The sequence below is a fragment of the Balaenoptera acutorostrata genome, chromosome 1 (genome assembly GCF_949987535.1).
Source record: "Balaenoptera acutorostrata chromosome 1, mBalAcu1.1, whole genome shotgun sequence".
Classification (NCBI taxonomy): domain Eukaryota; kingdom Metazoa; phylum Chordata; class Mammalia; order Artiodactyla; family Balaenopteridae; genus Balaenoptera; species Balaenoptera acutorostrata.
In genome coordinates, this window is record NC_080064.1 from 67,815,696 (window position 1) to 67,830,296 (window position 14,601).

At 34.6% G+C, this 14,601-nt stretch overlaps 1 protein-coding gene and 1 pseudogene across 2 annotated transcripts in view; one reads left to right on the forward strand and one right to left on the reverse strand.

The window, feature by feature from the left end:
- The window catches only part of PIGK (phosphatidylinositol glycan anchor biosynthesis class K), a 145,757-nt gene that overhangs the window by 110,223 nt on the left and 20,933 nt on the right, over positions 1-14,601 (reverse strand). The gene's annotated exons all lie outside the window — the stretch shown is intronic.
- On the forward strand, positions 9,399-9,897 carry LOC130708962 (protein tyrosine phosphatase type IVA 1-like; annotated as a pseudogene).

The window sequence follows — 14,601 nt, forward strand, 5'->3', positions numbered from 1 at the left end:
ATATAAGTACTATAACCTTTGGTTAACATAATCAATATATCATAAAAAATATTCATTATATCTGTAGATAATAAATAAAAAACAGGACAGAAAACAGACTGAATTTTCAAAGGTTTAGAAATTCAACCACATATTCTAATGCACTGTTTCTGAAAGTTAAGAAATGTTCAGAACTCTTTTCTGGAGAAAAAAAAAAACTCTCACCTGGCCCAAGCGTAAAATTATTTGTAAAATGATACTTAAATATATACACGAAAATAAATTCCTTAGGCTTATATTTCTTACAAAACTAAAAATAAATACAAAATTATAAAGCAGATTCTAATAAAGCTACTAAACTAATAATATTCTAAGAACATTAATTCTATTTGAAGGATGATGTTATTTTGCTGAAATTAAATGACTGCTGTTGTATTTAACAGGAGAAAGAGGTTAACTTCAGGCCTGGTTATACACTTCATTTTTTTCTATATTTTGACATCCATACTACAATATAATTTGATGATATAGAATACATCTGTTCACAGAAGTATGTTGCACAAAATGCCATTCATAATTTCCATGCTCTGTTTACTGTTCAGGATAATCAGATCTTATATTTAACTACGACTTTTGCCAACAAACACTCTTTGAGCACCAGTTATCATGAGATCTAACTTGTTATCTCCTTAAAGTGCCTTTTTCACCTGAATATCAGGTTAGCATCACAGCAGTTATTTTTATTTAAGTCTTCACTGAGTGGGTATCAAAACAATCACTGCGAGAATCAAGACAAAAAAAAAAATCTACATTGAAGACACACTACTACATTCCTATAAATAACGATAGCAAGTTGCTTTGTTATCTTATTAAAATTAAGACAAAAATCCCTCAAATATATCCAATTGATAGAAGAATATGATATTCTTACAGTTTGGCAATCCTATAGTACCATGTGTGATGACTCAACTCTCACACTTTATTCAAGGCCCAGCAAAACCTACATTGCACAACAAAGCATATGGTATGGCCTTCTCTCAGCACAAAACCAAAAGGTGAGCACTGAAATTGTATAAAGTTCAAACTGGGTTTGAAACAAATACAGTGGTTATTTATATAAGTAGTTTCTACATTGTTTAAATCATACACTCACTCCTGTTAGTTAAAAAAAATGTGAGGACACACATGTATATATATATCTACTAATTTGAAAGTCATATGTATTTGCTATTTCAAATATATATAATAAATATTAGTGAAGCACAACTTCATTCTTTTATAGGTTAAAAAAAAGAAACTGCTAATATTTTCTTCCCTTACCACTATTTGGTGTCTGATCTAATAGAATACCTTAAATAGATCATGCTTAAATAGATTTTAAAGGTCATCAAATGAAAAAGAAATTTTAAAACCTCTCAAAAAAGAAGGCATGAAACCCAATTCTAGAAACATATGTGAGTGGAAAATGGTCTGAAATAAATACTTTCCCATTATTATGTTTGTCTAACATTGAAGGAACAGGTAAGCCCTGTATCAGGGCTGCTCGGCCATTCTTTACCCTCCTCCCTGAAATTCTTTGTTGGCCCAGTCAGGAACCAGTAACCAATGGGTAAAAAAAAAAAAAAAATTTTAAATAGATAAATAATCTTTCACTGCTCTAGACCATTAGAGTATGACATTTCAAAAAGCATAACTTTTCATTTATAACAGGCTAGTATTACCATAATAAAAATTTTTCACTAAATGAAATTTAAATAAATTACTGTATTGGTGACAATGTTTTTAAACCATTCACTTAAAATTGCTATACATTCTTTAACCACGCTACTAATCAGATAATACTACCTTAGAGCATCTTTAGCAACCTACACCAAGCTTATCTTCAATAATATCATCATCCCAATCTAGAATAGTAGTTGAAATTAAAGCAACTGGGGATTTGAGGATCACAGAGATCTTTGATGCTCTCTTAAATCTCTGAGTTTCTGCTCATAAGTGTTACTTTTTTTTCCTGACATAAATTATTCAGAATGCTCTGTGGGTTACCTCTTCTGCAGCAATCTAATGACTACTGGACCAAGCAAATTCAACAAATTTTGTTATATAATTGTTAGCTTGATGGCAGAGTAATTTACTTTTGGCTTTTCTTCTTCCTTTTCTTCCATGTCTTGAGGAACTGCCAAGTTAACAAATCTCGCCACCAATGCTCTACAAAACTAATCATAATAAATATGCTAGCCACAGGTGTTGGACCATCAAGACTTTCTGAATTGATTGCCAAATTTTAAATATTTGGCATTATAAGACTATATGATACCAGGTATTCTGCCCTTATATTATTAGAAATAAAACTCAAACTGCACTGCAGAGACAGGAACTCAACAGCAACAGACATGTTACATAAGGGTTGAGCTAGGTAGCTATAGGCTCATATATGTAAGTCACATGGGGTTTAGTATAATACAATAATAAATAACATTTATTGAGCACTTGGTATATCTCCAGCACTGCACTAATAAAATAAGCACATTACAGGCATTATCTCATACATTATTTCCAAGATACATATTATTAACATACCTGTTTCACAGGTTATGAAACTGAGGCACAAAGAAGTTAAGTAACATGTCTCAGGTCACACAGCTAGTAAGTAGTGGAGTTTGAAGTCAAACCCAATTGGTGTGACATGAACCTTTGCTTTTAATAATTCTGCATTACCCTGAAACTATGTGAACTGGCATTTGAAAGAATTTAATGGTGTGTTTTGTTTTATATTGATAATTTAATCAACTCAGATAATTAAGTTAAATGCATGCACTCATTATTGCTGTTCAATATTTACGGCAAATAACTAACATAAAATAGGCCCTTGAAATTCTAAATGGAACCATCCAGAGACCATAGCAAACTCTTAAATTGAAGAACAGCACTAGGGTATGTAATTTCTCCTTTAAACGTAGTAAGGTTTAACTGAAAAATTTAAATGTCCACTTAAATGCAAAAATCAGAGAACAGAACATCAAAGAGATACAGAGGCTAATGTTCTAGACATTCTCCAATCAATTCTCTAAAGCCCCTGACTCTTTTCTTACAGAAAGGCATTGGGATTACATCCTGCTACTGGCCCTTCTCTCACCAAGGTCTTTTCAGCCACCAAGCCTGCCATTTTCACTCTCAGTCACCTGCACCTGAACCTATAGCCTACACCTAAGTCTTGACTGCTTTAATCTCTGCTTCCAAACACTACCCAATATTAAGCACTCTTCCTATAATGGAGGAGGAGGTAAGCAGCAGAGGTGCCCCATCCACTCCTTCCCTTTTCTTGTCAGAGCTAAAATTAGTATTGTGTAGACAAGTTTTCCATCTCTTTCTTCCTGTTTTCCATTGCTCACCTTCCCACTAACTATTTAGTTTACTGACTTAGTCAAGCACACCAGCTTCAAGGCTTGAAATTCAAATCTGTGCATTATATTAGCAAAACTACAAGTTATTATATTTCTCTAACATTTTGGATGGCTCACAGAAATGGTCAAAATAACAAATGTTGCTGTGGGGAATGTGCCTCCACTAACCCAACAGTTAAGTCACGGAATCGCCTGGGTCCACCTCTCTGTTCAACCAGCCATTATGTCCTCTCCATGACCTCCTCCAGCTGGATTTTAGCTTGGACAAACCACTCTCCCTGTGTCACTGTTGGTCCACCACTGGAAAGAATGATTACCATGTGGCTGACAGGGTATTGGTGTTCCGGCCTGGGATCAGGCCTGAGTCTCCGAGGTGGGAGAGCAGAATTCAGGACATTGGACCACCAGAGACCTCTCAGCCCCACATAATATCAATCGGTGAGAGCTCTCCCAGCCATCCCTGTCTCAAAGCTAAGACCCAGCTCCACCCAATGCCAGCAAGCTCCAGTGCTGGAACCCCCATGCCAAACAACTAGCAAGACAGGAACACAACCCCCCCCATTAGCAGAGAGGCTGCCTAAAATCATAATAAGGTAGCAGACACCCCAAAACACATCACCGGACACGGCCCTGCCCACCAGTAAGACAAGATCCAGCCCCACCCACAGGAACACAGGCACCAGTCCCCTCCATCAGGAAGCCTACACAAACCACTGAACCAACCTCAGCCACTGGGTGCAGACACAAAAACAACATGAACTACGAACATGCAGCCTGCGAAAAACAGACTCCCAAACAATAAGTTAAGCAAAATGAGAAGACAGAGAAACACACAGCAGATGAAGGAGCAAGGTAAAAACCCACCAGATCAAACAAATGAAGAGGAAATAGGCAGTCTACCTGAAAAAGAATTCAGAGTAATGATAGTAAAGATGATCCAAAATGTTGGAAATAGAATGGAGAAAATACAAGAAATGTTTAAAAGGACCTAGAAGAACTAAAGAGCCAACAAACAATGATGAACAACACAATAAATGAAATTAAAAATTCTCTAGAAGGAATCAGTAGCAGAATAACTGAGGCAGAAGAACAGATAAGTGACCTAGAAGATAAAATAGTGGAAATAACTACCGCAGAGCAGAATAAAGAAAAAAGAATGAAAAGAATTGAGGACAGTCTCTGGGACAACATTAAACACAGCAACACTCGAATTATAGGGGTCCCAGAAGAAGAAGAGAAAAAGAAAGGGTCTGAGGAAATATTTGAAGAGATTATAGTCGAAAACTTCCCTAACATGGAAAAGGAAATAGTCAATCAAGTCCAGGAAGCACAGAGAGTCCCACACAGGATAAATCCAGGGAGAAACACTCCAAGAGACATATTAATCAAACTATCAAAAATTCAATGCAAAGAAAAAATATTAAAAGCAGCAAGGGAAAAGCAACAAATAACATACAAGGGAATCCCCATAAGGTTATCAGCTGATCTTTCAGCAGAAACTCTGCAAGCCAGAAGGGAGTGGCAGGACATATTTAAAGTGATGAAAGGGAAAAACCTACAACCAAGATTACTCTACCCAGCAAGGATCTCATTCAGATTTGATGGAGAAATTAAAACCTTTACAGACAAGCAAAAGTTAAGAGAATTCAGCACCACCAAACCAACTTTATAATAAATGCTAAAGGAACTTCTCTGGGCAGGAAACACAAGAGAAGGAAAAGACCTCCAAAAACCAACCCAAAACAATTAAGATAATGGTAATAGGAACATACATATCAATAGTTACCTTAAATATAAATGGATTAAATGTTCCACCCAAAAGACACAGACTGGCTGAATGGATACAAAAACAAGACCCATATATATGCCGTCTACAAAAGACCCACTTTAGACCTAGGGACACATACAGAGTGAAAGTGAGGGGATGGAAAAAGATACTCCATGCAAGTGGAAATCAAATGAAAGCTGGAGTAGCAATTCTCATATCAGACAAAATAGACTTGAAAATAAAGACTATTACAAGAGACAAAGAAGGACACTACATAATGATCAAGGGATCAATCCAAGAGGAAGAGATAACAATTGTAAATATTTATGCAACTAACAGAGGAGCACCTCAGTACATAAGGCAAATGCCAACAACCATAAAAGTAGAAATCGACAGTAACACAGTAATAATACGGGACTTTAATACCCCACTTTCACCAATGGACAGATCATCCAAAATGAAAATAAATAAGGAAACACAAGCTTTAAATGACAAATTAAACAAGATGGAAAACTACCAAGGCAAATATCACTGATGAACATAGATGCAAATATCCTCAACAAAATACTAGCAAACAGAATCCAACAGCACATTAAAAGGATCATACACCATGATCAAGTGGGGTTTATCCCAGGAATGCAAGGATTCTTCAATATATGCAAATCAATCAATGGGATTAGCAAATTAAGGAATAAAAACCATATGGTCATCTCAATAGATGCAGAAAAAGCTTTTGACAAATTCAACACCCATTTCTTATAAAAACTCTCCAGAAAGTAGGCATAGAGGGAACCTACCTCAACATAATAAAGGCTATATATGACAAACCCACAGCAAACATCGTTCTCAATAGTGAAAAACCGAAACCATTTCCTCTAAGATCAGGAACAAGACAAGGTTACCTACTCTCACCACTATTATTCAACACGGTTTTGGAAGTTTTAGGCACAGCAATCAGGGAAGAAAAAGAAATAAAAGGAATCAAATTGGAAAACAAGTAAGCTGTCACTGTTTGCAGATGACATGATACTATACATAGAGAATCTTAAAGATGCTACCAGAAAACTACTAGAGCTAATCAATGAATCTGGTAAAGTAGCAGGATACAAAATTAATGCACAGAAATCTCTTGCATTCCAATACACTAACAATGAAAAAGAGTAGCACTGACATATATACACTATCGAATGTAAAACAGATAGCTAGTGGGAAGCAGCTGCCTAGCACAGGGAGATCAGCTCAGTGTTTTGTGACCACCTAGAGGGGTGGGATAGGGAGGGTGGGAGGGAGACGCAAGAGGGAGGGGACATGGGGATATATGTATACATATAGCTGATTCACTCTGTTATACAGCAGAAACTAACACAACATTGTAAAGCAATTATACGCCAATAAAGATGTTAATTTAAAAAAAAGGAAGAAAGAAAATAAGCTCTAGATAGGGGAAAATAACTGGCAAAATATTTTAAAAGGCATATATGTTGGAAACTGGGGGTAGATGGTGTTCCAAATTTTAAAAGAGAAAGCTAAAAGGCTTTTTTTACAAATTTATAAAATTGGTGTATTTGAAAAGGTGTACTAATATTACTATTGCTAATAACAATAACGATGAGTTAATAATAAGGAAAAGCTAAAAAACTGCTTGTACTCAGAAGTTTCCATTTTGGTTTCCTAGTGAATGGTTAAATTCAGTGTAAAATGTGCGTAATAATAAGATTGGCATGACCCAAAGGTGCATTTATTGAGGTCCATTAAATTTGTTTTTAAATTCTAGCTGTAATAGCGTTAGATGCTAATGGTTTCCTAGAAAAATAGGTCAACAATATTAGATAAAACTTTCTTACCTTACCTTTCCCTCTAGAAATTATTTTTCTGTTTTTATCAGAGGAATGTCTGGTAAATAAATAAAGCATAATATTAAGCTTTGTGCAATAAATGACATACTAATGAAACAGAAATAACCTGAGTAGAGTGTTATGAAGTAGTTTGTAAAAGTTAAAGTACTGGATCAAATCCAGTTAATTTGAAGAACAATTAAAGGTATTGAGTTCTGTATTTAGTTGTTCAGAAAAAATAACATTTTAAATTCACTGGCAACATTCAGTTAATAAAGTTAATAAAAGAAGAAAAAAGAATGTTGCATCCACTGATCTAGTATAACCTACTTCTGTCAAAAGACATAGGATACAATTTTTTACATCTTGATATATTGTACACAATCCAGCATAATGGAAATCAATATATGCAATCTTTCACATATTCTCATGTCTAACAAAAATTTTACTTTTGTTATTTTTCCAGTAATGATCTGTACTGACTTAATCAGTCTCCCCAACTCATCTACTTTTATGACAAGTATCTTGGAATCTTGCTTAACATCAGTAGAAGATTTTAGCAGTCTATATATAACCTCACTAGGATGCTATAAACAGTTTCCTAGGACTAGACCACAATGCCTGAACTGCACATTTTGCGTGAAAAATATATGCAAACATCATTAATAAGCCTTTTCTGGTACATTTCTAATCTCGAATAGCAAGTAAATGAAAAGGTCCTCTTATTTTCTCTGGGCAATAAGAAAGTTATTCTTAAGAATTAAGCTTAGATATTCTTTTCTTTAAGAAGACTTGGATGGCTATGCTTCTGTGGTATCACTTTCATCAGTTTTTTAAAATCTATTTGGCAAAGAATAAAATACAGAGACACAACACGGATAGTGAAGAGTATTTTACTACCACTTCTGTTCTTCAATTCGATCAAAAAGTCAATTAGGACAAAAATTAAAGAGGAAAAATATTAATGGAGACTATGACAGACAAAACAAAAGGATAATTAACTGGAAGATAATAATAAATCTCAATTAAATATAATTCAACAATTTTTAAAGCATTATAATGGTGTTAAATTGACATGAATTTGATTTAACCATTCCATATTAAATTGTACACCTACTATTTTACCCAAATTATCAAATTTGGATTTCATATCTCAATAAGATTATTAAAAAAATAAGATTAGAAGTTATGGAAAAATGGAAACAAGGTAAGATGACAAGATGATGGAAACAAATATTTGTTGAGTTTACTGTGTGACAGGCATTGTGCTGCAGTCTTTTCAGATACTTAATTCTCACTAAATCACAACAATCCCGTGAAGACTATTATTGTCTCCATTCTAAAGATAAGGAAATTCAGTGAGGGCAGATCACTTGCCCAAAGCTGCATGACTAGTAAGCAGAAGAGATGAGATTTGATTACAAAGCCCACACACTTTCCACCCACTACTACATTCTTTGGCAGAATGGAATACATTGCCTTTCACTCCACTTTCACTCCCAAATAAATAGTGAGCAGAGCTAAAAGAAAATCTGTAATAATTTCTATACTCGCATCAACAAATATTAAGGGGACATCACTTTCCTCATAAGAATCTCATTTCAGTATTTCCATTTTTCATGACTCAATGAAATTTATCCTTTAAACTTCATTACAAATATTTTTAAAACTTTAAATAAGCAAATCATTTAATTTTAGAGCTACAGATTTTAAGTCTGTTTTCACCTTTAAAAAACCTGAAAAATATTCCCAAAGTCTTCTTTTAATTACAATAAAATTAGACGAAGAATGCCTGGGGAATGGAACATTCTGATTTCAACTATTTTTCAAAACCCAATACCTGCCTGCTGCCTCTGTCAACACCTGCACTGTCTCCACCCTGCAACCAATCACCATGGAGCCCCGCCCTGCAGCTGCAGCCGCAGCTGCCTGCGTCGCTGCCACTTTGGTATCCACTGCATGATTAGGCCACAGTTTTCAATGAGTAAACATAATCCTTTCTGTCATCACACATTTACGGAGTTTCTGAAGGTCAGTGAAGATTACTGCCAAGCACATTATGACCTTCATGAGGACATGAGAGCTGTAGAAATTCACTACCACCTCCACCAAGAAGCCTCATAAGAGCAGTTACCTGGACACAGAAGTGTTGAACTGAAATCCACAGAGCATTTTCCTGTTCTGACCTAGACAGGGTGAGCCTCAAAACACTTCCTCTCTGTTGCTCAGTATTACAGGATTGAAGACTTTCTTCTTCTTAGGAGGTTCATCTCATTCCCCATTATTCCCAACTTCTTACTCAAAGCACTGAGAATTTCAAGTGGAATAAGCTGAAGTTTCTTTACATCATTTCTGTATTCAATTTGTTTAATTCTTTCATAGCCCTAATAAGTATTTTCTGACTAAATTAACATGTCTGGCATGAACTGCCCAACTCCCATTGAAGGCACATACAAAAACATGATTTTTATTATTATACACAATCCAACCAAAGAGACCTTGAACAAAGTTATTGAGAAACTTAAGAAATATGGAATACCACAATAGTAAGAGTATGTAAAGCAATGTACAACACTGCTCTTATGGAAAAAGAAGGCATCCATGTTCTTGACTGGTCTTTTCATGAAGGTGCACCACCATCCAACCTTACTGTTGATGGCTAGTTATGTCTTGTGAAATCAAGTTTTATGAAGAACCTGGTTACTATACTGCTGTTCACCACGTTGCAAGCCTTGGAACAGCTCCACTGCTTGTTGCCCTAGCATTAATAGAAGGCAGAATGAAACAGGAAGATGCAGTACAGATCAGAAGACAAAAGCAGCATGGAGATTTTAACATCAAGCAACTTTTGTACTTAGAGAAGTATCATTCTCAAATACATTTGTGCTGCAAAGACTTCAATGGTCAATAAAACTGAGGTGTCTGATGCTGTTGTCTTGGAAGTAGAACTTCAAACAGGACCTAATTTGTTGCACATATTAGCCAAGAAGTTGGCTCAGTGAACAAGTCTAATGAAGCTTTTACAGGAGTATTGAAAAGCAATTTTACCAGTTTACCTGCTTGACAGAACTTCTATGTTTAGGTTATGATCAATGTATTTGGACACTTAGCAAAAGATTCTTGCTGTTCAGCATTTCAAATTTGTTTTTCATTTGTTCCAATTCCTGAACTCATGCAGTACTGAGTTATGTCTTAAAATCTATTCCCATGCTAGAATCTTTTCAATGCAAAAGAAATTTAGAAAGATTAGGTACCAAAATATCCAGTGTAACACTTGTATATTTTTTAGTATCATATAGAACTAAAACCCTAGGAACTAAGAATACTCTAGATCTTATGTGGTTTACTGCTTCAGTCATTTCTTACATTGAAAGCAGGGCCTATATAGTTATTTCCTTGCTCACTTTACATTTACATTTGCCCACATTCATACCAGTATATATCAGGTTTGCATAACCATTGATTTTTGTTAAATTTTTTACCAAGTCATATGGTGTTATTTAATATCTTCCCATAAATCTCATTTCTGCTGTTATGGAAAATCTGCATTTTGAAAATCTACATTGTATATAGAAGTATATCTTTAACATCTCCAAGCAAAAAAGCTTTACAATTATTCTAATGTTTGCACTTTTGTGTGCCACTTAACAGGAAGAGCCTAAAAAGGAACAGGAGAGGGCTATTAAATATTTCTAGTAAGATACTGCCTTTATCTTGTATAGAATATGTAGAATATGCTCTTTAATTTAGTAAATATTTTTTAAAGATAAAGATGTTTTGTTATTGTAGCTAATTCTTAGTCATAAAATTTTTGAAATTCTTGTTATTTTTCCATACCTACTGGAAGTTGTTTACCAGCTATTATTTTTGTTGGACATATGCTTTTATGTCTTCTCTTCCCAACCTCCCTTTCAAAAAAAAAAAAGTGGGGACGTCACTGGTGGCACAGTGGTTAAGAGTCCGCCTGCCAATGCAGGGGACACAGGTTCAATCCCTGGGAAGATCCCACATGCCACGGAGCAACTAAGCCCATGCGCCACAAATACTGAGCCTGCGAGCCACAACTACTGAGCCCATGCTCCGCAACAAGAGAAGCCACCGCAATGAGAAGCCCAAGCACTACAACGAAGAGTAGTCCCCACTCGCCGCAACTAGATAAAGCCTGTGCACAGCAGTGAAGACCCAACTCAGCCAAAAATAAATAAATTAATAAATTAATTTAAAAAAAAAAAGAAGTGGGTTTCTGCTAGTGAACTGAGCAGACATCTAATTTTTATATGCCTTTTGAGCTGTGTAACTCAATACTTGGATACTTGATAGTTTATTATGAAATTGACCAAATGGTGATGTATATTAATGTTAGTTTGACCATATACTTATATTATCTTGTAATATGTGGTTATAGTTCTGTGAGACAAATAATTTGTCAGTGTTCACCAGTTTGTAAAAACCTAGTGCGAGAGCTAAACATCTAAATAAATAATGAAATGAAAAAAAAAAAGACAATATCTAAACTACTCTCTTGAATAAGTACAATCAATCTACTAAATAAAAATCTTTATCAGTATATCAAAGCTAACATTTGAATATCTATTTTTATTAAATATAACAAAATAGAAAAAGTACAGAATATTAAGTTAGCTTTTACTTGCCCAGAATAAATCTGAAAATATGTTTGTAGAACAAGCTCCCTAATATGATTTTATTTGATTGTCCTTTGTTTCCAGTATGGTAGAAAAAAACTTGACAGTTTAGGTAAATTAAGTTCTGATTAATAGGGGTTTTACTTTCTGAAATAACATATCTGAGTTTCATGATTTGAAGCCTTGGAGATGGATATAATTAAATATAAATTAATGGGTAGGTATAAGGATTTAATGTCAGGGTACCTTTTACTGAATTGAGTAATCTACCACTCATGCTCAGGTCAAATTCTTAGAAACCATTAATATAAAACTCTGTGAAATATCTTTTCTCCAAAGAAATCAAATTATGTTCACAAATGTTAATTTCACTTATCCTTTTAACATCCCTGAGTCAGATATAACATGACAGAGAATTACAACATTGTTTCTATCAATTCTCCACTAGAAGTCCTCAGAAATTTCTTAGAAATACTTATTACCACTTTCCATAGTGAAATGTCAAGTTGATCTGACTTATTTTGAGGTCACTCCCACTGCCACCAGCCAAGCACTTAGGTTTTTCATGGAATTTATAGTTCACTCTTCTGCCCTTTTCTCTTCCTTGTATCCCCACATCAGTTGAAATTACAAAAATTGGAGAGTGTATTCTAAACACCATATGCTCTCAATACGTATTTGTTGGTTGGAAAAGGGAAGGAGGAAGAAGGAAAGGAGAAAAGAAAGAAGAAAGGAAAAGAAGTAAATTAAATTAGTGTGTATCCCACCCCCACCAATTGTCTTTCTTCCTTCCTAGTTCTCAGACCAACCTAGCACCTACCTAAAGTTATATGACATCAAATGTATCAGGCTCCTTTTATTGGTCCCCCAATACAGTTGTTCCTGGGTATCTGCAGGGGGTTGGTTCCAGGAATCCCTATGATTACTAAAATCCACAGATGTTCAAGTTCTTTATATAAAATGACTTGGTATTTGCATGTTAACCTACACAGCAATATCCTCCCTGTACTTTAAATCATCTCTAGACTATTTACAATAATATCTCATTGTGGTTTTCTTTGCATTTCCCTGATGCTTAGTGATGTTAAGCACCTTTTCATGTACTTATTGGCCATCTGTATGTCTTCTTTAGAAAATGTCTATTCAGATCCTCTGCTCATTTTTTGATTGGATTGTTTGGTTTTTTGCTATTGAGTTTACAAGTTCTTTATACATTTTGACCACTAACCCCTTATCAGACATATGATTTGCAAATATTTTCTCCTATTCAGTAGATTGCCTTTTCATTTTGTGGATGGTTTCCTTTTGTACAGAAGCTTTTTAGTTTGATGTAGTCCCACTTGTTGATTTTTGCTTTTGTTGCCTTTGGTTTTGATGTCAAATCCAAAAAATCATCACCAAGACCGACATCAAACAGCTTACTGCCAGTGTTTTCCTCTAGGAATTTTATGGTTTCAGGTCTTAAGTTCAAGTTTTAATCCATTTTAAGTTTATTTTTATATATGGTGTGAGAAAGTGTTCTAATTTCAATCTTTTACATGTAGCTGTTTAGTTTTCCCAGCACCATTTATTGAAGAGACTGTTCTTTCCCCATTGTATATTTTTAGCTCCTCTGTCGTAAATTAACTGATCATATATGTGTGGATTTATTTCTGGGCTCTCTATTCTGTTCCACTGGTCTATGCATCTGTTTTTATGCAATACTATACTGCTTTGATTACTATGGCTTTTTAATATAGTTTGAAATCAGGGAGTTTGATGCCCCCAGCTTTGTTCTTCTTTCTCAAGACTGCTTTGGCTATTTGGGGTCTTTTGTGGTTTTATACAAACTTTAGGGTTGTTTTTTCTATTTCTGTGAAAAATGCCATTGGAATTTTGATATGGATTGCACTCGGTAGTACAGACATTTGGGTAGTACACACTGCTTTGGGTAGTACAGACATTTTAACAGTATTAATTCTTCCAGTCCACAAAACACAGACGATCTTTCCACTTATTTGTATATTCTCCAATTTCTTTCATTAATGTATTATAGTTTTCAGCATACAGGTCTTTTACCTCCTTGGTTAAATTTATTCCTAGGTATTTTATTGTTCTTGATGGAACTGTTTTCTTAATTTCTCTTTCTGATAGTTCGTTATTAGTAGAGGCATAAGAGATTTTCATATATTGATTTTGTATCCTGCAATTTTACTGATTTTTTTGTTTATTAGTTCTACCAATTTTTTGGTGGAGTCTCTTTAGGGTTTTCTATACATAATAGTATGTCATCAACAAATAGAGACAGTTTAAGAGCTTGAACTCTTAAACACTATGCTAAATGCCTCCAATCTAAATTGTGATTTCTTTACATTTACAACACGATCCTTGGAAGCCACTGAATCTTAAATTGGTTTATAATTGAATTTAAAATAATCATTCAGCAAGACTATTTTTAACAAGGCCATCACAAATACTTAGGAAATCAAGTTATTGCACATTCTGACATAAAAACTTGACATAAGACGCCCACAGGTGCACTCTATTGGAGGGCCAAAATGAAAATAAAAATAATTTTCTGAGTTATTTTCAAACTAAAATAGATGGACAGCTCTAGAGAAAGCTTATTATAGGAGGAAGCTCTGAAGACAAGCTACTGTAATTTTGGTAAGGTTATTAGATTATTGTTTACAATAGTAAATCCAGTATACTGAGTTATCATGCAAACATCAACTTCCTAAGATGTATCAACAGTTATACTTATTTTTAATTAATTGCTTTCATTTATCTTTCTTCTTCAATCTTTCACTTATTTATACTGATGAATTGGGCAACATAATATAATATAATCATTATACAAGGATTCTAGCATTAGGTCTGCCACCACACAGTTGTTGACCTTAAACGTCACTTTACCTCTCAAGAACACATTTTTCTCATGTGTAAAATAAAGGATTTCCCTGGACTACTAATTCTGAGGTCTTTAAAGACAA